The sequence below is a fragment of the Glycine soja genome, chromosome 15 (genome assembly GCF_004193775.1).
Source record: "Glycine soja cultivar W05 chromosome 15, ASM419377v2, whole genome shotgun sequence".
Taxonomy (NCBI): Eukaryota; Viridiplantae; Streptophyta; class Magnoliopsida; order Fabales; family Fabaceae; genus Glycine; species Glycine soja.
Genome location: NC_041016.1, coordinates 19,340,689 through 19,363,549, shown reverse-complemented (window position 1 = coordinate 19,363,549; position 22,861 = coordinate 19,340,689). Strand labels below are relative to the sequence as shown.

General features: G+C 36.4%; 1 pseudogene; it reads right to left on the bottom strand.

The window, feature by feature from the left end:
• Positions 1 to 14,158: 14,158 nt before the first annotated feature.
• On the bottom strand, positions 14,159 to 21,430 carry LOC114385929 (annotated as a pseudogene).
• Between the last annotated feature and the right edge of the window lie 1,431 nt (positions 21,431 to 22,861).

The window sequence follows — 22,861 nt, the reverse complement described above, 5'->3', positions numbered from 1 at the left end:
ACACAACCAAGACCTACGTAACTTGGTTGATGGTAAAAAAGCTCAAGTAAAGTTCTGCAACCTCCTCGGTGTTAAAAATTATTTTCCTTAAGGCATCAAGCGACATGTCCTCACTTATTGTGATGAGCATCACTAGGACATTCAAACACTATCCCTTCGTAAATTGGAATCATGTCACCATTGCAATACACAAAAGCAAATACACTCTCCATGTTTTAAGCAATATGGTGAATATCAGACAAAGGGATTGAGTTGGATCTAACCTCTACTGCTATTTATGTTAGGTGATCAATTGTTCTGTTGTAACTCATACCAACGACTGAGATCACACTGACAATATAAATGGTTTAGATTGCATCTTAATTGATTATTATAGTTGGTTTGTGTAATTCGAAAAAAGTAGTGTTTAGTCAAATTGTCTCATAAAAAGCATTGTTCAGTCACATTGTCTTGAAAAAAAAGCAATGTGAGATCAAATTTTCTGGGAAAAAGCAATGTGGGGTCAAATTGTCTCAAAAAACGAAAAGTTAAGTCAATTCGTATAAGAAAAATGCAATGCTTAGTCAATAAATACAATTTTCATTGTTCAATCATTAACAAGGGCTAACTGACATTCATAGTACACAATAATTTAACAAGGGCAATTAGTGTCGTCTATGTCCACTAGTTCCACATCTTTGAGGTTGCATGTTTCTTGTCAACTATTGACGTACCTGTCTATGTTCTTGTTGAAGAACTGCCGATAATAGTTTGGTGAAAGGATGCAAACAAAAATATGGACATACTTTGCATGTATGTTTTCTAGTGTTAGAAGATCTATACCTATGAGGTTGCTCAAAAAGTCTTCTCTACGAGCACTGTAGAAATGCAGATTGTAGCCATAATCTTGATGATAATGTTGTTGTGGTGTGAATTTATATGATTGAGGAGATGGTTGTAGTCCTTCATCATGCATGTTGTGGAGGATGTTGTTCACTTTCCATCTCTAGAACAGAGCGAGATGTGGCAGGATAAGTTGTGAACCGTGTTAGACAAACTTTTGAATTTGCTCGGTACACTACTACAAAATCAGCTTTCTACATCGGTTAAAAGCACCCTTTTACATCGATTACCACGCGTCATTGTAGCCGACATCGTTGAAACACCCACGATTTTCTACATCGGTTGTCTGACCATCTTAGAATGGCGCGATTCAAAGACGGGTCTCAAAGCATACCCGTTTTAGAATTCTGACCATTCTACATTGGTTGTCCTAATAACCGATGTAGAATGTCTAGAATTCTACATCGATCGTTGCCTTAAAACGTCGTAGAAAGCTACCCATGGTCAAGCATTCTACATCGGTTTTCCTAATAACCGATGTAGAATACCCAACAATCCTACATCGGTTGTCCTAATAACCGATGTAGAATTATTAATTTTTAATTTTTTTTTCCTTTTAGTTCTTGAATGGCAATAACAATGCAAATATAATTGGAACATTCATTTAATGATTTCTCTTAAACCCTGTCCTTCAATTCAAATATTCAACATTCTCTTAAACATAATTTGGACTAAAAGTCAATCTAAACACGAAGATTAAAGTTAATAGAACATTACAAGCTCATCCAATCCAAGTTGGCAAAAGCAAAAACCCTGCATAAGACCCTCCCAAGAAACAATCTTTCACTAGTTTACATTAAACTCGTAGCATAAAAAAGCCTTAGCTTTGAACATGCAACAATAAAACATCATAATCTCAAACTGCAGAGAGACACCAACAACCAAAAGAACAAGTTAAACACACAACACCATAGAACAAGTCATTGAAGTGGTACACCAATAAAAATCTAAACAGAGAAATAAATCATTTTTACTATAGCAGATAATGCATCATCAAATCTCTTTTTTTCAACATGTTTCAGGACATTTTATTTAGTAGCTTAATTCAATATTAACAATAAATATAATGTCGTCTAACAGTGTCTAGAGTCTAGTGTTAGTGGGAGAAAGATGAAGAAAAAGTTTGCAAAATTGTTAATGATTTTAAATAAAACTGGTTTGTTGCAACTTGTAAATTAGTCATTAGAGCTGAAACTATAGTATAAAGTCACCAATACTAGTTAATCACATCAAAATCAGAAAGACACTGATAAAACTGGCAGCATAACAATACCTAACACACTTAGGCTTTAAACAACAATTTAATCTTTAAATACTCTATACGAACCTCAATTTTTTCAAGTGCATTTGTTGGTTCTGGAGGTGGGGTCCGTAGCTTGGACTACCCTTTGGGTGCAGAAGTCAATCCCAACTTGTCTCTCTGTTCCAAGTGATTGTCCTTTCTCCTAATCGGATCATCTGCATAACACAAACTGCGTTATGCCATTGGTATAGCAATAACAACAACAACAAAGTTTAAGTATATAAAATATTATAACTAAATTATAATTTATAATAAGCATGTATTTTTAAATTTATAAAATATTGTAACTAAATTATAAGAAAATAAATCATCTAAGTATATAAAATATATTTTGAATTTTTAATTAATAATTTAATTTTTAATATAAAGTTATTTTTAACCAAAATAGCTAAGTGGTTAAAAAATTAAGAAAGATAACAATAAAGTAGCACTAACAGGCTCTTCAAAACCCTCAAGATAGTTAGATTTCATTATATGAAGGTATTAATGTAATAACAGGCTAGCAATTCAGTGATACTTCTCCTATTTTTTCAAGCATATCAATTTATATATTCCTATAAAATCTAAACATACTCTAAGAATCATAGATTCAGAATCAGTATGTTTCACCCTGAAATGTGAAATTAACAAGCTTGTTGAAATTGCTACAAATTTCTAGAATATTCTTAAATATAATATGTATGAAAATGGTAGAATATCCTAGAACTATAGTGTGTCTGAATATGGTAGAACAATCTAGAACTATAATGTGTATGAATATGGTAGAACAATCTAGAACTATAAGTGTATGTATAAGATAGAAGAATCTAGAACTATCATGATACTAATCTATCATGAAAACTCTAGAAAGACCTAAAGTAATGTAGAATCATTCACCACCATTGAGAGGTTGGTGACTTGAGCCTATAAATAGGCAATTGGTATGTTGTAATTGATCATCCAAGAAATCAATGACATAGCCTTCTTTCTAAAACAATTCTCTAAAACTATTAACTATCAACTATCATCTAATAAACTACCAACAGTGGTATCAGAGCTACGTTCGGTCATACATTGGGCGTAGTTATATTACCTACCTACCATTCCAAAATCTTCCCAACTACTTCAAAATTTTCCTTTGTACTATTAACCCACTCCAATAATATTTTTTCTAAGCTATGGATAACACTAGTCAATCGTCAACTATTTCTGTCCCTATTTTCAATGGTGAAAATTATGATTTCTGGTGTGTTAAAATGGAAACATATTTTTCATCTCAAGATTTATGGGACATAGTAGAAGAAGGCTTCACCATTCCTGCGGATACTTCAGCTCTTAATGCATCTCAAGAAAAAGAGTTGAAGAAAAATAAACAGAAAAATTCAAAAGCATTATTCACCTTGCAACAAGCGGTAACTGATCCAATTTTCCCAAGAATTATGGGAGCTAAGACTGCCAAAGAAGCATGGAACACATTGCAGGAGGAGTTTCAAGGAAGTGTTAAGGTACGTGCCGTTAAACTTCAATCTCTAAGAAGAGATTTTGAACTATTGAAGATGAAGGAGTCTAAGACAGTTAAAGATTACTATTCTAAAGTTAAAGAAATAGTTAATCAAATGAGAGCTTTTGGGGAAGATATTCTTGACAAGAAAATTGTTGAGAAAATTCTAATTACTATGCCCCAAAAGTTTGACCCAATCGTGACAACGATTGAGGAAACCAAAGATTTGTCCACTCTATCAGAGACAGAACTTGTGGGCTCTCTTGAAGCATATGAGCAAAGACTGCATAGGCATAAAGAAGATACACTTGAAAATGGCTTACAGTCAAAGTTTAAATTTCAGCCCCAAAACAAAGAAAATGGAGGAAAGAAAAATTATGGAGAAACTTCCAGAAGAAGAGAAGGTTCTAGGAATTTCCTTAAGAATAAAACAAATAAAAATCCTCCATGCAATATATGCAAAAGGCAAGGCCACGCAGAGAAAAATTGTTGGTTCCGTAATATGCCACAATGCAATCATTGCAAAAAGTTCGGGCACGTAGAGAAAAATTGTCTCAACAAAAATAGGCATCAAGCTAATATCGCAGAGGAGCATGATTAAGAACAATGTATGTTCTATGCCACTCAAGACTCAATAAAAGAAAAGGGAGGAAGTTGGTACTTGGATAGTGGATGTAGCAATCACATGGCCAAGGATGAGACTATTTTCAAAAGCATTAATGAGTGTGTCAAAGTCAAAGTTCGACTGAGAAATGGAAGTGTGGTTGAATCAAAAGGAAAAGGCACTGTCATGGTGGAGACTGATAAAGGTACGCGACTTATCCATGATGTCTTACTAGTTCCCAACCTAAAAGAAAATCTTCTAAGCATTGGCCAAATGATGGAGAGAGGCTACACACTTCACTTTGAAGGAGGTTTATGCAAAATTTTAGACAACAAAAATAAAAGGTCTGAGATAGCCCAAGTAAAGATCAATAAGAACAATAGAAGCTTCCCTCTAAATTTAAAATATGCAACAAACATTGCCATGAAGGTACAAGTTGATGATTCATGGCTATGCATGGCATCGAAGATTTGGCCACTTCAACATACATGCCTTGAAGTTGTTACATGAGAAGAACATGATGAGAGATCTTCCAAGCATAAAGGAGAACAATGAAGTGTGTGAAGGATGTCTCCTTGGTAAGCAACACCGATTTCCTTTCTCAACAAGCGAAGCATGGAGAGTGAAAGATCTATTAGAGCTGATACATACGGACGTTTGTGGACCAATGAGGACGCCATCACATGAGAACAATAGGTACTTCATACTCTTCATTGATGACTTCTCTAGAATGACATGGGTATATTTTCTAAGAGAAAAATCAGAAGTCTTTGGAGTATTCAAAAAGTTCAAAGCCCTTGCTAAAAATCAAAGTGGAAAACAGATAAAAGTACTAAGAAGTGATCGCGGCAAAGAGTACACCTCTCGTGAGTTTGAAAGATTTTGTGAGGATGAAGGCATTGAGAGACAACTTACAGTGGCATATTCTCCTCAACAAAATGGAGTGTCCGAGAGAAAGAATCGCACAGTTATGGAAATGGCTAGATCAATGCTCAAGGAGAAGGGACTACCTAACACATTCTGGGCTGAAGTAGTCTACACTGCTATTTACATACTCAACAGATGTCTAACTAAGTCTGTAAAAGACAAGACTCCAATTGAAGCTTGGAACGGGAAGAAGCCATCAGGAAAGCACCTAAGGGTCTTTGGATCTATATGCTACATTCATATTCCAGACGTGAAGAGACACAAGCTTGAAGACAAGACTATACGAGGTACCTGATTAACTTCATCTAGTAGATGAACATCCAGTACACTTGGAATGAGACCATTACCAATTCCTTGAATTTGGTGATCACTTGAATATGTACAAAATAGTCACTAAATGGTTTCATATTGTTGTCTAAGGTCTTGCTAAAGCTTAAAGAACAAATTTTCAAAGTTGATGTATGCTATCTGAATGAAAAACTCGATTTTACAATTCAACTAATAACAACATTTAGCAGGATAATTAGATTTAAAGATAACTTGATAAGTATATTATTACATAATAACTATGGGATAGCAAAATGTTTAATTGGCTAAAAGAATACTTGGCGGTCCTCCACTGAGGACTGCTCTTTCAACTGGTTCTATGTCGTACAACTGGGGCCAAATGTGAAGTTAGCATAAAATGTAGTATTAAGCAAGCTTGGTAATTAGGTAAACAATTAATTAAACCTTGACATTGGGGTTTGTCTCCTTGAGGAATCTGCCAGCACTTGTTTATTGTATTGTATATGAAATAGGACTGGATGATTACTTAATTGTTACTTGTAGTCATATTAAGATATGTGACCTCGTCTTGATTTTCTTTATTTGTAAGAAAAATTGCTTGTTAATATTTAATTAATAGTTGTGTTGCAATTAAATTTTATCTGAGCTAAACTTGTTAAAATAAATCATATTAATTAGTTTGTGTATAGATTAAAATAAAATTAGCAAGCTATTAGAAATGTTGCTATATGTGTGAGAAAATGAATAACTGGAGTTAAATTAGATAGTTAGAGGAGTGTAAGATTAAATTAATTAATTAGGTGAAGGTTAGATTATGTTAATTAAGTTAGTGGGCTGATAGGAGGTTAGTTGGGCTGGATGAAAATTTAGTGAAGCCTAGCAAGTGTTAAGGGTGTGTTCAAGTTTTTTTTTAATTGCACATTTACCATCAAACTATCATCATTCCATGAATTTTGTCATTTAAGTTTTTCTTTCCGTGCATTTTATCATCATATTTCTTTTTAATTTTTGTGCATTTTCCTATTTTGTTAAATGTGTAATGAAATGCTGACATGTCCCTAGAAAATGTGGTGTTTTGTCATCAATTTTTACAAAACAACCTTATTTTATTACTAACTTGAATTGTTAACTTGAAATTAAAAATTGAGGTGTGAATAAGAAAGAAAACTGTTGATTGAGAAAAGAGACAAAGCAAGTTGCATGGTACCTGTAGCCATGTATTCAGGGGTTGCGTAACCATAGGGGTCCATAACCCGCGTGGTTACATGAGATATTCCATTGACGGGGCCAATTACAATTGATTGATGCTGAAAAATGGGTGATATTCAGATTAAATAACAACAAAATTCCATAATAGAAGTTAAATTAGTAATTACAATGTCAAGATAGTTCTCATCAAATATGCTAAAAATCCCCTCCTTGTTTTGACTTATGATATCCATTCCTATTTCATCAGAAAGCAAGTAATGGAAATCAAATTTCAAAAGACAAGAAGACATAAGAATAAGACAGAAATAAAAAAAGTACCTACTAGTACAAGTGAACCAATAACTCCAGAATTACATTCAAGATTTGTAATTTTAATTTATAAGTAAATTGAAGATTTTTTATTTGCATTTTTGCACTTATTGCAAAATTATATTCAAGATTTTTAAAAGTAATTTTTTTCAAAGGTTTAATTTATTTTCCCATATTCCTTAAATATAAAAAAATTATTTCATTCCTTTGCAGGAATTACTCCAAGCAAATGATACAAGAGCAGGACAAACCTCAGGGGACATCCAGTATGGAGAGCCTTTGCAAAAAAAAAAAAAGATAATTTAAACATCAATTCAGTTTGGTGTTAAAAACACAATTTTTGTCCTTAAGCAATGCCAAACGTATAAATATGGTACAAGAGTAGTACTGCATTAGTAACAAAGCAAAATTGAAGATGTACCATCAAGCACTTCCATTTTGATTTGGGCCATCTATAAGGATCCAAATCACTCGTTCCAATCAACATCCCACTACAACACCTGCAAGATAGGAAGATGGTATTATGACACAAGCAATTACTGGACTCCATGTAAGTTGCCAATAAGTTGCTCTTCCTGTCCTCATATCAGCTTCGTGGTACCTTCATTAGGCCAACTAGTCCAGGTTACAACTATAAATATTAATTTTCTATGTACTGTATAACTATTTTTTATGTACTAGAATTTATCATTGAAAGGTAAATAGCGTTTTATTAGATCGATGCTTTGGCTCCAAGAAGCAAAATCTTGCTTACTACTGAACAACAACAGTTTATTAACATCATGATATTGAATATTCAATCAAGTACATAAATTTGTAACACGCAGCACTCCCACATCCTGTTTTGCATCACAGCTTTGCACTTCTCTTCAACAAATCAGCAGCTTATTCCTTGATGTTGTTTATGAGTAATGTACGTGCATTGGTTGTGACGTTTGACTGGAAAGTCATATCCTGTATGAACAACACATTTAGTTAAATTGATTACATACTTGTATTGATGACATTGGAGGATCAAGAAGATTATATATAAAATGAGAAATTTTGAGACATTTTTAATATTGGGTGAATTTGATAAGGTGAACTCTGAGTAAAGGAAGATTCTAAGAAGAAAATTGGTGCCAAAAAGTCAATTTTACTTGGTGAAAAAAAAAGAAAAAGAAATACACACACTTGGTCACTTACCGGGTATATTCAATATTGATTTTAGCATGAGGGAAGTGTGAAATAGCTACAAATGCATCTTTTGACATGAGGAGGGTGTTGGGACATGGTGACCTTGAACAAGAATCTACCACTTTTACATTAATGCTACCACCTTTGCATGGCCTATTGTTTCCACTCACACAACTTATTTTGTATCTCCTTCCACACACTGCCCCGTTATCCCATAACCCTTCATTCACCGTAACAAATAGATTTCCAGGGGGAAACTGCCCAGGCCTATTCCCATCACAAGCAGTAGCTGCCTGAGAACAACCAATTAGAAGAAATTAATTAAACATTTGATTCAAATAATTTTGTGTCTTATTTTTCCACTGATAGGGGTGGAATGGAATTACCCACGCAGCACCAAGGCAAATAGATAGAAACAGAGCCAAAGTTTTGTATAAAAAAAAATTAAAAATAAAGACAAAGAAGGAGAAGGACCTCATGATTTGAGGAGTCATCCTGATGAGATGGTGTAGGAAGGTTATTAGAGGGTGATCTACAACTTCTTTGGCGTTCAAACAAGTCAGTGTTCCATCTTCATGCCTCTTTCAAAGAGCTAGCTAACATCCACATCAGTGTTCCAACTTCTTTGGCTTTCTCTTTTGGTTTTCACTTTCAAATCTGAAATTTATCGCAATCTCTGACACTGCCTTCATGCTCCAACCTTCTCGATCTGTCAGAACTCAAAATCACTATTGCAACATTAACACACTCAGCCAACCAGCACAATAAAGAACAAGAAACAATAACAGAACACATGAGCCTCAAAAACCCCAACTATAGATGCCAACACAATCTCTGTCAAATAAAAAAATCTGTAACGACAAAAAAAAATAGTGCAAAGAGAAAAGAAATAGAGGAAAAAAAAGAAAAACCACCAGTTGTCGGGAACCTCCGTGAAGCGTTGCCGCCGTGATTTCCGACCTCCAAATGTGACAGTGCCATGATTTTGGCCTCCATATGCGGTGCCATCGTGACTTTCGACCTCCGTAGCGTCGTCGTTAACACTGTCAGAACGCTTCCCATTACCCCCAAATGCAAAAGCGCAAACGACACCATCCTCCGCCAGAGGTTTGAAAGCGAGAGAGAGAGAGAGAGAGAGAGAGAGAGAGAGAGAGAGAAAGCGAGACAAAAATAAGAGAGAGGAAAAAAAGTTACAATCATTCAAAGACGATTGGGAAAAACCGTCTTTGTAACGTGCTTAAATTTATAATTTAATTACGATATTGCCATTTCATTAATTTCAAAGACGGGTTCTATGGACGGATGTTGTTAGCACGCCATAGTAACCACATTTTGTAGTAGTGTTATTTTATTATCATATTTATTATTTTATTAAGTTGTTAATTTGACAAGTGTTTGATTAAAATTAGAGACTTGTTATCATAATAAAGATTATGATAATGAGAAATAAGAATTTTATAATTTTAATTTAAATTATTCTTTATTGTGAATTAAACATCAATAATCTAGATAGATCAATATATATGTAATGATCTTTATTAGATAAAGATTAATAGATCTAATTTATTAAATTGTATATATAGATGATGTATATGTAGATGACATCATTGAACTGGACTTTGAGAACAAGTATTTTTTATTGGTGAATTTAAAGTTTAAGCTTCAATGCTTTACCTTGGGCTAGCCATGTATCTATGTGAGGTTCTAGTGGAGATTAGGCATTAAAACCTAATTCATTAGAAGTGTTCTACTTTTTAAACCTATTGGCCATATACCAAAATCCTTATTATATCTAACCGTAAATTAATTTGTGTTTGGTATTCTACCATTTCCTTTAGTGTACTTGTCATATTAGTTTAATATAATAATGACTCATGTAATCAATAGAGATTTGAATGCAAAAATTCCTAATGTATAATTGGTGATAGGGATGGGCAAGGAAGTAACATCCAACTTGGACCCAAACAAATCAATTAAAAAAATTGATGTTTGGTGGGTTTAGGAAGGTAAATAGATTTGAATGGATTTCACTAGAAAAGTTTTACTTTGGATCTTTGTATTTAGTGAAAACAGGGTCTTGCAACAAATAAAGAATAAAGTTAGGCCCAAGTCCATATCATGTCGCGTACTATAAATAAGTATTAACATCTGATCCTAAAACTTAATCCTCAGATTTTCTTTCTCGCTTTGAAATCCTAGCACCGTTCTCTTATCTCATGTTCCTTTCGCCTCTTCTCTCGTCTCATCCTGTTAAATCCCTTAATACGACTCATCTTTTTTTGGATCTGTAAACCAATTTTCTCACTCAATGAGATCAAGACGAACATCAACTTAGACTTGACGGTCGAAGAGGTTCTAAAGATGTATATTAAAGGTTTGATTTTTTTTCTTCTTTATGCGCATGTGTGTGTGATTTGTAGTGGATTAGGCTTTTAAGGCCCAAACTAACCAAACCCAGCCGCCTATTTCCCATCCCTAGTTGTTAGGCTTAAAAGGAATATTATGTCAGAGTTTGAAAGAAGGTGCAACATTAGGAAAAAAGTTAAATCTCACACAGATTTTATAGGAGGAAATTAAGACCAAAAAGAGCTTGTGAGTGCTTAATTAGAAACATATTTGAGACATATGACCAATCTAGTTTCTAAACAACTAACACTCATCCAAGTATTTTAATACTTTTAACTTCGCTCTGCTAAAGCTAAACAACCTTATGAGAAGCAAAGCGTATTTTCTCCATGAAATAGTTAATTTCCCAACAATTATTAGGAAAATAATTGGAGTACATAGAACTACCACCATCAATGTCAACAGTGCACCCTCAAGAACTGAGTAGACCCACTTCTTATGATCAATCAACTACTTCACCATTAGTTCCATTTTCTTCACCTAACCCTCAAAGGCAATCAAAGTCATCACTTTCATTGCCGACACCTGCACTTCATAAGCCTGCAACTGCAATTGCTCCTTTGACTTGGCCAGTATCTACTCAAATAGCAACAACTCACTCAGTTGCAACTCCACCTCCATCAATACCTAGTTACCTACATCTCCATAACAAGGGATAATCCGAATAGCACCATCGGAATGCCAAAGGACATGTTTTTGCAAAAAGATGCATTCTGCGTTTAGTTTAGTACGATCTTTCCAATCAGTTATCGGTAAAATGTTAACGATTATAAGAACCTTATTAGAGAACTTGGTTCTCAGAAGCATGTGTTCTAATAATGTTCTTATAATAGTTGACATCATTAACTGCACCTTGGTTGGGAAGACACTGAACCAGATACATAACACAACTTTTTGCAAAAAACTTGTCCTTTGGCATTCCAATGGTGTTGCTCGCATTATCCTTGGTTGTGGAGATGTAGGTAACTAGGTATTGATAGAAGTGGAGATGTAGGCCTTATAACTGAGTGAGCTATTACTGCTTGAGTAGATAAGAGGAAAATCAAAGGAGCAGTTGGTGTTGCAATTGCATGCTTGTCAAGTGTTGCTGCCGGTAATGTAGGTGTGACGTTACTTCCTTGCAGGGGTAGGTGAAGACAATGAAATTGTTGAAGTAACATGTTTATCATAAGAAGTGGATATAATCACAGTAAATTGAGGGTGCATTGTAGACATTGGTGTTGGTAGTTTTATATATACTTCAATTATTTTTCTGATAATTATTGGGTCATTAACTAATTCAAGGAGGAAAGTGCAATGATTCTGCTAAGGTCTTTCAGCTGTAGCAAACCAATGTAAAGGAACAATTAGTATTAAAATATGTGGATGAGTGTTATAAGTTGCCTAAAAACTAGATTGGCCGGTTAGATATGTCTCAAATATGTTTCAAATTAAGCACACTCACAAGCTTTTTTTGTCTCAATTTCTTTATGTAAATTGTGTGTGACTTAACTTTTTTTCCTTTTCCCTAACGTTTCGCATTCTTTCTGACACAATATTCTTTTTCTAGACATCAGAAATAAACCAAGCAGATGAAGCTGAACAAGATAGTGATCTTGATTCCCTGAGGAAAGGAAAATGTTTTGTGCTATAAAGAAATCTAGTTGACAGGTGATAAAGCTGAAAAATCCATTCTTCTTTGACAGGAATTTCATGTCTCCATAGTTCAATTTCCAGTGTTTATGTTTCCTTAAGACTATTTCTTATTTTTAATAATGCTCTTGCATTAGATTAAATGTATCATTGTTTCATTCATTTCTACTTTGACAGTGGGATACTAAACCTGCTTGTAAAATTTATAAACTTTACTTGCTATAGATGGTCTTGTACAATTTACTTAAAATAATAGTATAAAATACACATCTGTTTGCTCTTGGACCTTACTTTAAGGTTCACATTCTAGATAAGGTGTAGTCCATCACATCCTTGAGGAAATCTGCACCCACAAAATTAGAAGGAAAAACAAACACGTGCACATAAAGGCTATAAAATAAATCTGTTCTTTAATCTCAAGAACTTTCTTACATGTTTTCCAATTAAATTAAAAATGCCATGTTCTTGACAATCTTTTAGAGTTCTCAAAAGTTTCAAGAAGTATGATCATATTTTGTTCAAATTATTAGCAACAAGACATGGTCGATGTTGATACAAAGGTCTTTATTCGTATTTTATCTTAAACCATGATAAGAAAAAAGTCTGAATGGTTCTACCCTGATTATATATATATACAATTTGTATATTTAAAAGGATTATTTTCTTTGTGCGTTGAGAAAAATTCAAATATAAATAATCAGATAATAATCCAATTCCTTAATCATTAGAGGCGGCGTGTTTAGATTCACATTAAATCATTAAAAATCATGTTAATTAACGTGATTTTGAGTAAATATCATGTTAAAGCATTGAGGGATTGATTTTGGATTAAAGTAATTTTAAATATCTTTGGCATTAGACCATCTATTTATCCTAGCTATAAAGGCGTGTACAGAAGGCTTTCATGAGTCTGTGTTCAAACTCCAAGAGAATATCAGCCATCACCAGCAGGATTTTTGCAATAGTGGCTATGCTTCTGTGGAGCACCATGAAAGAGTACTCAGAATGCTAAATTTTGGGAGGTTAAATGTTTCTTCTATGCCAGTCAAGTGGTACACCATGCCAAAGAAGTTCTGCATAACTGGTTGAATTAATGCATTTGGACCATCACATCATGTGCAGGCCACCACCAACTGGTGTTCTAAAATGCAATCTCGATAACCAGCAATTGAGTTTTGAGGTTGTCATATTTTTTTTTATCGATAAATATTATTTTTTAATTTGTTTGGTTTTTTTGTTAGGATTTAAACTTGCAATCTGTCCCTCTCTTCTTCTCTTTATCTTTTACCACAAAGTCAATTTTATATCTTCTTGGAGCAGACATGTGTGTGAGGGATTGTAATTAAAGGACACTGTCTCAGCCTGTGTTGATGAGTTGAAAACTGTTTTTACTAAATTAAGGTACACGAAGGTGGGATTGTTAATAGCAATTAAATGGTTAAGAGACATGATGGATTTTGATAAGGTTATCAATGAAATGGATTACCAGCAAGTAGTTCACAATCTGTTAACTGATAAACCTAATGTTTCTGTATAGTTCTGCCTCAGTGTAGGCACCTGTTAAGTCTTTAACAAAAAATTTGATTTTAGTTTTACTTCAAAATTTTCAAAAAATTACTTTTAATTTTTTTTCTTTTTTAATTCTTTTCTTTTATTGTACTAATGGTGTTTTAATTTATGGTGATTTTTAAAGTTAATTTTTTATTTAATTTCTTTAAAAAAGATTTCTGACAATTTTAAACCATTTGAATGTGTAAATAAATAAATAAATAACTGTTCCAATTTCACATTCATGTCCCATTTGAATGGCAAACCCTATCTTGACTTCTTGATAATTTTATTCACTTTTTGCATTCAAATTTTCTCCCAGGAACTCTCTGTGATCTTTACATCTTTCAAACTTATTTGAAGCTAAATCTTGGCCATAAACCTTCACTGATAATCATATCTCAAGGCCATTTATCTTTTGTAAAAAAACATAGTAAACAATTTCAGAAGTTATATGCAGAATATCTCCAATGTTTACAACAAGAGCTCCTTGCACTGGAGAAACATTAACCCAATGATTCTCATGAAGAACTTGAAGACCACCTATCTGATCTTGCAAAAGTATTGTTATGAAGTCACAATCAGTGTGGTTTGAAATTCCAAGAGTTAATTCAGGTTCAGGGAATTCAGGATAGTACTGACCCATAACATAAAGTGCTTTAGTGCAATCCATTTCTTCAAGGTAGGAAGGATTAAGGCCAAGAGCCTTTGACAGTAGCTCAAAGATCGTGGCACCTAACGCTTTTAGTTGTTTAGAATACTCAGCCACAATATCTCTACAAATACACATTTAGTTCAGAAAAAACAAAAGAAAGATTCAAGTTTGATGGATATGCAAGTAAAATTCATATATAAGTGATCTTGACTGAATAATGCCATTTGAAAAATACGGTATATAGAAACTAGCTAGAAAGGTTGCGAAAATGGCATGAAAAGAGCCTAACCCAAAAGATTAGCCTATTTGGTAGGATATTCTCATTACTCAAGTGTTGTTACTTGCTCAATGAAACATAGCATGAGAATAATCCTTTCCATTTACAGGTCTCCACTTTAGGGTCACAGAGCTCTCAAGAATACACCAATTGTTGTAATTTAATCTTGTAGGGAGAATCCAACCCAAGTGACTAGCTTTTTGGGTAGGAAAATCTCGTGGATTATTTACAACATTGAGCTTCCTTATTTTCTCAATGTTGAATATAATGAAAACCCAATTTGCCTATATCACAGAGTGGAATAGAATTTGTGTCTCTGAAAAATTCACTTACTTCACCTTTATCCCTGGATTCTTAAGACTCAACACCAAGTCCTTCAAATAAATACCTAGGATAGAAAACACGCTTCAAGATGGTAATAGGTGGGGGGGACTCTTTCCAAGTTAGCATATATCCTTCAAAGAAGAATAACCTAATGGCCACCTTAGCAACTTAACTTGTCACATTATGATATGAATTAGCACAGGGAAATCTAGAATTCGACGTCTAGGGCCTCCAGAGCAACAAGAGGGGAAGAAAAGGTTTGTATTATTTCTGCTTAATCTGCTGCATTACATTCATGTTCTATTTATAGATGCTCTATGATCATTCTAGAGAATATAATCCTAACAGATTTTGGCTTTTTGTGCCTTGGAGGAATTGAAATAAAACAAGAAAACAATTGGAATGCAAATGATGCTCTGCATGGATTGTATGGATTGCACTGAAGCCAGAGGACAACTTTCTCTAACGGTAAACTTCTAGAATCTTTGCTGACTTGGCTGCATACTTCACTCTCATTTTGCCATGTAATCATCCAAGTATTTTGGTCTGCTAATTCTCCTTTTTGCCCCTGCTTCTTTTCCTTTGAATTGCTCTGTTCTTCGTGTTAGCTTTGGGTTCATAACATTCCTGCCAGCTTCTAAAACAACCTTTTCCTCAAGGTTGTAATCTCTCTTAAGGGGTTCCCATTTCTCCCATGAGGTGTCCTCAGGAACTAATCCTGTCCATTGAACTAGAACGAGCAATTGTCTGCCGGTCGGTGTGTTTTCCCACTTAGTGTCTAGAATCGCGAGAGGGGTTATAAGAGGTTCATTGCCTTCTGAGGAAGCTGGCAAGTCAAGTGGAACTTCTGTGTTGGAAGAGTGATATGGCTTGAGTAATGAACAGTGAAATACCGGGTGAATTCTGGAGCTTGACGGCAAGTTCAACTGATAAGCTACACTACCAATTTTCTTAACAATTTGAAATGGCCCATAATATCTCTTTGTGAGTTTCAAATATGCTTCTCCTATGACTGACGTTTGCCGGCGTGGTAGCAGTTTGACTAACACAGTATCTCCTTCTTCATAGCTAACATCTCGGCGCCGTTTATCCGTGATCTCCTTCATCCTTTGTTGAGCCTTGGTTAACTTTTTGATAAGACTCGCAATTATTGTTTCTCGTTGTGTCAACCATTCATCAACAGCTTGGACATTCAAATTTCTGGCGAGATACTGTGGTAGGCTTGGTGGTTGTTTACCAAAGGTAACCTCGTATGGTGTCATCCCTGTGGCGGAGTGGACTGATGTATTATATGACCACTCTGCCCAGACTAAGAAGCGCCCCCATGTAGCTAGATTCTGATGCATAAAAGCTCATAAATATTGTTCGATAACCCGGTTCATGGACTCTGTTTGGCCGTCAGACTGTGGGTGGTATGCTGAGCTCATACGGAGCTTGGTGCCACTCATCTTGAATAGCTCTTGCCAAAAACGACTGAGAAATAAGGGGTCTTTGTCAGATACCAGGCTGCGAGGCATGCCGTGGAGCTTGCCGGAAATCTCCATGAACAATTGTGCGACACTGAAAGCTGTGTGGTGTTGAGGTAGGGATCCCAGATGAATCCCCTTTGAGAAACGGTCAACAATCACTAGTATGACCGATTTTCCGTGATAAGAGGGTAGGCCCATGATAAAATTCAAGGAGAGGTCCTCCCATGGCCTTGCTGGAATCGGAAGAGGACACAAGAGCCCAGGTGGGTGACGATGGTCTGTTTTAATTTGTTGATAGGTGATGCAGTTGGTGATGTAGCACTGGATGTCCTGCTTCATTGATGCCCAGGTGAAATTTTCATGAATACGTGCCATTGTCTTCATAATCCTCATGTGACCCCCAGTGGGGGTGGAGTGGAATTCTGCTAGGATTGTCGGAAGTAAGTGAAGGTCTCGTGGTAGCCAAATATGATCATGTTGGAGTATCAACTCATCCCTGATGATGTAGTCAGAATGCTTCTCTGGTTCCTCTTGAATCTGTTTCCTTTTGGCCCTAAATTCGTCATTGGCGGTCAGCTCCATTTTGAGTTCCTGCAAGAAAACACAATTAGGAATGGTTAGCATAAAAACTTGGCCCTGTGTGGTGTCAGGTAGGTTTTGAGGGGAATCAGGTAGGCGCGACAGAGCATCTGCCGCCAAATTGTGTTTGCCGACACAGTAATGGATTGTGTAATCATATTTCATTAGACGTGCAAGGTAAACTGGCTGCTCTGGAGTTTGGACCGCCTGTGCCATGAGCTCTTTCAAGCTTCTGTGATCGATAAGAATATAATGAAACGATGGCCCAACAGGTATTGCCTCCACTTTTTAATTGCCGCCGTGATCGCCGCGAGTTCTCGTACATACGTAGAAGCTCAGAGGAGTTTTGAGCAAAAGGGCTTTCTGAAAAAGGCGAGAGGGTGGTGGTGCTGCGAGAGAATGGCTCCCATTCCTGCCCTGGAAGCATCAGTTTCTATTACAAATGGGGCGGAGAAGTCTGGTAGAGCTAAAATAGGGGCTTGGCATAAAGCTTCCTTCAGTTTGGTGAATGCTTTGTCTGCCTCCGGGGTCCAATGAAATTGATCCTTTGCCAATAATGTCGTAAGAGGTGCTACTAATGTTGCATATCCCTTAATAAATCAGCGATAGAATCCCGAGAGCCCAAGGAATCCACGCAGGTTTCGCACTGATCGTGGTGGTGGCCATTGTTGCACCGCGGTGACCTTTTCTGGAACTGGTTCTACTCCACGTGCGGAAACCATGTGTCCTAAGTACTCAACTTGTTGAGTAGCAAAGGAACATTTGGACCTTTTGAGGATGAAGCCATTGTCGGATAATGTTTAAAAGGTCTGCGCAGGTGCTCCAGATGATCAGGGAAGGTCTTATTATAGACCAGAATATCATAAAAAAATACGATGAGGAATTTCCGCAAGTAAGGTCCAAAAATGGTGTTCATAGTTTCTTGAAAGGAAGAAGGGGCGTTGCAAAGCCCAAACGACATTACCAGAAACTCGTAATGGCTGTGGTGGGTACGAAACACTGTTTTGTTGACATCCTCTAGGGCCATTAGGATCTAATGATATCCTTGCAGAAGGTCCAACATCGAAAACCAGCAGGCTGCACCCAATTCGTCTAATAGTTCATCAATTGTAGGTATGGGAAATCTATCTTTAATGGTTAGCGCGTTTAATGCCCTGTAGTCAACACAGAAGCGCCATGTCCCGTCCCTCTTCTTGACGAGGAGTACTGGGGAGGAGAAGGGACTTGTAATGGGGCGGATGATGCCATTCTGAAGCATTGTATTGACTTGAGATTCGATTTCTTGCTTCTGGAAGTGGGGATATCGGTAAGGGCGGACGTTAACTGGGGTGGAGTTGGGTAATAGGTGGATGCGGTGGTTGGTGGTGCGTGATGGAGAAAGTTGTGTTGGTGTTTAAAAAAGGGTTGGGAATTAGCTGATAATGACAAGGATAGTGGGTTGGGTACTTGGTGGGGTTATGGGTGGGGAACAAAGACAAATGTGAAAGAATTCACTTGCACCTCGTGTTTGCAGGAGACGACAGAGCTGGGGAGGGCTGATGGCCGTTAATAGTGTTTCAGATGAGCCTTTCAACTCAATCAATCTGCCATTATGCATGAACTTCATGACAAGGTTGTTATAATCTGTTAGCACGGGGCCTAGGGCCTTGAGCCATGGAACTCCGAATACGACATCGGCACTGTACAAAGGAAGAACATGCAGGTCAACGGAGAAATTGATTCCCTAAATGTGGACTGCAACATTCGAACAAACTTGGGAGCACTCTACTGTGTTGCCATTGCCGACAAGCACACGAAGGGTAGGTGTGGTTTGTGGAATTAAGCCCAAGGTCTTGACGAGGCATTCCTGCACAAAATTATGTGTGCTGCCTCCGTCAACCAAGATCACGATAGGGTGGTTCGTAATCCGGCCGGTGATACGGAGTGTCTTCAGGATCGAGTGGCCTGATAAGGCATGAAGGCTTATTTGGGCCTGGGGCGGATCGAGCGGGTCCTGGGTAAATGAATTAGTAATTGGTGTTTCGGGCCGGTTCGGGTCATGGAGTGGGTCAGGGTTGTCTATATTAGGGTTGGGAGTGTTATCTGCTGGGTCTTCATCTGCGAGAAGAAGCAGAAATCGCGAGGGGCAGCGATGGCCTCTTGTGAATTTCTCGTTGCAATGGAAACATAGCCCGCATTCTCGGCGGCTAGCTATTTCTTCCGGGGTTAAGCATCTGATGGGTAAAGGTGGTGGTTTGGTCGGAGAAGGAAGTAATGGGAGATTGAGTGTGGGCGATACTACCGAGAGGGGGGTGGGTGAGTGTTGTTGAGGGTTGGTGTAAGGGCGTTGTCTGAAGGCTTTACGGTGTTCGTGGATCTTCTCCTTCTGGAGTCGAGCCAGGCCAGTAGTGTGTACGAGCATTAGCGGCTGGAGGGCCTGAACTTCGCGACAGACGTCAGGTTCGAGGCCAGAGATGAAGCAACTCAAGAGCAAGGCCGACGATAGACCTGTGATGCAGTTCGCGAGTGCTTCAAATTGAGCCAACTATTCCTTCACTGTGCCCTTTTGAGTTAACTTGAAGAGGAGTCCTGTTGGATCCTCATATGGTGACTGAGCAAAACGAGCTTCTATGGCTTGCAGGAATCCGGACCAGGTGGAAAGCTGATGGTTTCGGGCCATCCATTGAAACAACGCGAGGGCTGGACCATCCATGTAGAAGGACGTGATCGTGAGCCTCTCGGCCTCAGGGGTTGCGTGGTATTCAAAGAACTGTGTAATTTTGAATACCCACCCCGAAGGGTTAGAGCCATCAAATCTAGGAACATCGAGTTTCAATCTGTGTGGGGTGACTGACTGAATTTGTGGTATAGGTGTGGCTGAGGAAGATGATGGTGAGGGGGTAGGGTTAGCTGTGTTCTCAAGGTTTGTGACCGCGGTTAATAAGTTCATCAAGTTTTTCAGTGAGGAGTAAGTTGCTCGAAGCAAGCTTGGCAATTGCCTCTTCGATTCGGTCCATATTGGGTGTGGAGGTCATGGAGCTCTCTCAATGAAAGCACCAGTTGTTATGAATTGGCACTGGGAAATCTAGAATTCGAGGTCTAGGGCTTCCAGAGCAACAAGAGGGAAAGAAAAGGTTTGTATTATTTCTGCTTAATCTGCTGCATTACATTCATGTTCTATTTATAGATGCTCTATGATCATTCTAGAGAATATAATCCTAACAGATTTTGGCTTTTTGTGCCTTGGAGGAATTGAAATAAAACAAGAAAACAATCGGAATGCAAATGCTGCTCTATGTGGATTGTATGGATTGCACTGTAGCCAGTGGACAGCTTTCTCTAACGGTAAACTTCTAGAATCTTTGCTGACTTGGCTGCATACTTCACTCTCATTTTGCTATGTAATCATCCAAGTATTTTGGTATGCTAATTCTCCTTTTTGCCCCTGCTTCTTCTCCTTTGAATTGCTCTGTTCTTCGTGTTAGCTCTGGATTCATAACACATTACCATTTCCACTAACGAAAACGGACTCAACACAATCCATAGACTAACATATTATACTGATATTTCAGGGACTTAGTGTTGGGTTTTAAGAATCCAGGAACTGATAAAAAAAAAAGTGAAACTTTTCACTGACCAAAACTAATATTTTCACCTTTCATGCTTTTGTTGTTGGGGTCTAAGAATCTGAAGACTTTAATTTAGTACTATGAAATAAGTGAATTATTTCAAAGACCTTGTTGTACTCTATCACATAATAGCCGAGAAACTAGAGTTCTACCCCTAGATAGATATATTGTAAAGGGTGAAAGTTAAGAGACATTTCCTTATGTCTCTTGTGGTGTCAGTCTTTAATAGTTTCATCTCGGTAACCTATGACACCTTTAATGCAAACCTTTATTATGAGGATTTCTCAGTCCATTTCTGATTGGAATGGAAAACAGTCCCATATTCACTAAAAGAATTGCATCTAAATGTTTTCCTATTATAAATGGCGATAGCAAAACTACCATCAAGCATGATCATGTGCAGGTTTTATCCCATAACTTTTATAAGAAACATTACCTACACACTGCTGGTATATCTTGTGGCTTTGGGGGATCTGGATTCACATCAAATGCAATTGTGTCCCTCCAAGTACCAGTCATGTCTCTAAACAGCTTCCCATTAGAAAAATACCTGACTTTCTTACCGCTATCTCTTGAGTAAAAAGGGCTTCCTTGCTTCAGCAATTAGCTCATGAAACCTTCGGATTCCACTGATCATCTCATCCAAAACCTCCACAGGAATGCCATGATTGTTCCCTTGGAAAAATCCTAACTTTTGAGATGCACTCCTAATCTGGTCAACCACTTCAACATGCTGAATTGAGTTGTTGTTTATGTTCCAAATAAATAAGTATGTACAAGATCCAATTTATTATATTATAAATTTTAGTAAAAAAAATATTATTTTTTTATTATCATATTTATTATTTTATTAAGTTGTTAATTTGACAAGTGCTTGATTAAAATTAGAGACTTGTTATCATAATAAAGATTATGATAATGAGAAATAAAAAATTTATAATTTTAATCTAAATTATTCTTGATCGTGAAATTATTGTGAATAAAACATCAATAATCCAGATAAATCAATATATATGTAATGATTTTTATTAGATAAAGATTAATAGATCTCATTTATTAAATTGCATATATAGATGATGTATATGTGGATGACATCATTGAACTGGAATCTGAGAACAAGTATTTTTTGTTGGTGGATTTAAAGTTTAAGCTTCAATGCTTTACCTTGGGCCAGCCATGTATTTATGTGAGGTTCTAGTGGAGATTAGGAATTAAAACCTAATCCATTAGAGGTGTTCTACTTTTTAAACCTATAGGCCATATACCACAATCCTTACTACATCTAACCGTATATTAATTTGTGTTTGGTACTCTACTATTTCCTTTAGTGCACTTGTCATTTTAGTTTAATATAATAATGACTCATGTAATCAATAGAACGATTTTAATGCAAAAATGCCTAATGTATAATTGGTGATAGGGACCTGCAAGGAACTAACATCCAACTTGGACCCAAACAAATGAATTAAAAAAATTGTTGTTTGGTGGGTTTAGGCAGGTAAATAGATTTGAATGAATTTCACTAGGGAAGTTTTACTTTGGATCTTTGTATCTATCGAAAATAGGGCCTTGCAACAAACAAAGAATAAAGTTAGGCCCAGGTCCATATCATGTCACGTACTTTAAATAAGTATTAACATCTGACCCTAAAACTTAACCCTCAAATTTTCTTTCTCGCTCGGAAATCCTAGCACCATTCTCATCTCTCTTGTCCCTTTCTCCTCTTCTCTCGTCTCATCGTGTTAAATCTCTTAACACGACTTACCTTTTTTTTTGGATCTATAAACCAAATTTCTCACTCAATGAGATCAAGACAAACATCAACTTAGGCTTGATGATCGAAGAGGTTCTAAAGAAGGATATTAAAAGTTTAACTTTTCTTCCTCGATTGTTAGTATCTGATAATCTAATTGTTTCTTATGAGATCAATTTTTTCCTTTATCTACTATTACAACTTTTCCCTTTGGCTCTCTCTCTTTATTTCTCTTTCTCTCTCTCTCTCTCTCTCTCTCTCTCTCTCTCTCTATATATATATATATATATATATATATTTGATCATTTATTATTTCATTGCACTTCTGATTTCTGCAAACTTGCTTAAATCTTGTTATTATTATTAGATATATGTTGGGAAGAACCCATCATTGTTGAAATTGTCAATTAATTACGCAGCTTTTCACTTTTA